Source organism: Palaemon carinicauda, chromosome 7 (genome assembly GCF_036898095.1).
Source record: "Palaemon carinicauda isolate YSFRI2023 chromosome 7, ASM3689809v2, whole genome shotgun sequence".
NCBI classification, from domain to species: domain Eukaryota; kingdom Metazoa; phylum Arthropoda; class Malacostraca; order Decapoda; family Palaemonidae; genus Palaemon; species Palaemon carinicauda.
In genome coordinates this window covers 158297668-158299161 of record NC_090731.1, presented here as the reverse complement: position 1 = coordinate 158299161, position 1494 = coordinate 158297668, and positions in this window count along the sequence as shown.

Below are 1494 nucleotides of genomic sequence, written 5' to 3'. Positions count from 1 at the left end.
GCAAAGGGCCTCTGACTCGAAGTCAGTCTTCTCTATCTTGAGCTTTTAAATAAATAACCATTCATCCAAAACCACACTTCATAGTCAGCCATGTAACCCTGGGTCATCCCATGCAACTCTGGTGCCTTGCAGAGCCCAGTTTAAAGGTTAGTGAATTAAATCTCTTTGAGAGTAAGAAGAGCATGACCAAACCATCTCAACCTACCCATCACCATGATCTCATCCACATATGAAACTAGTAATGTTTAATTTCTAATCCTGTCTTGCCATTTGACTCTCAAATTCAGAGGGCTTTGTCCCCAAAATCTACAAAATTGTTTTGATAGTTATCGTCAAACCACAACTGTGTCCATACAGAAACACTGTCACTAAACAGACATTGTTTTTCCATACGTAATTTCAGGAGACTATTTCCAAATTTTACCTTGCCTAGCTATTATCAGATTTGATTTTTCCCCAGTTTCATTAAACATCAATTTCAAAAGCCCCTGTATCAGAGATAATAGTTTATATATTCAAATTATGCCACCACCTACTAGCGATTTTCAGATTATTCTTTTTCATTATTTTTAACTTAATTTTAAAGACCCTGTATATTATTCCACCACCTAGCCATTTTTAGACTTTCTCATTCAGATTTTTTTTTCAGACTTTAATTTAACCTCAATTTTAAAGACTGTATATTATTCCACCACCTAGCCATATTCAGACACTTTTCAGGCTTCCATTTAACCTAAATTTTTAAAGACTTATGTATTAGAGACCAGTGTTTATATATTCAAATTATTCCACCACCTTTCCTAAATAGCATATTCCGTTCATTACCATCGTTAAAAGTGAAAAACATAGGACCGCGACATCAGCATACTCTAGGTCCGCTAATTTGCTGTTAGCTAGTCCAATTCTATTAATAGGCCTACCACTGGTAAATCATTAATCATAAGCGATACACTGCGCTGGTTTAAAAGTTAATTATATTCATAATTACTGTTTAATTCTTATATGCCCGGCACTGACTAAGAATATGCTCGTACAATTATGCATATTCAGGTTTAAGGAAATTTACAAATAAAACATACATGAACACTCATCTACGAAGTATATACTATTATTTGCAGTTTAATGTACAAATTCATCCATTAAACACAGTATTTAGAAAGAATAACACGGCTGAAAAGGACAAATCTAATTCATGGTGAAAAAGTCTTAAATGATCATTGCTTCTAGATTGCAATTGTCAATGTAGGTCACTAAATTTTATGCAAAGGGAATTAGCCGGCAAAACATAAGATCATGAAATTTAAATTTAATTAAATAAACTAGACTAAAAACTGCAGGAAAGCTTCCAAAAATATTTAATGCCTAACTACTTCAAACATCAAAACACGCAGTAATTTACTGATGTAAATAGAAGTTACAAAACATGTTTGCTGCATAACTACTTCCAACATCAAAACTAATTTACAAAAGTAAATAGAATTCAGAAGGATTTAG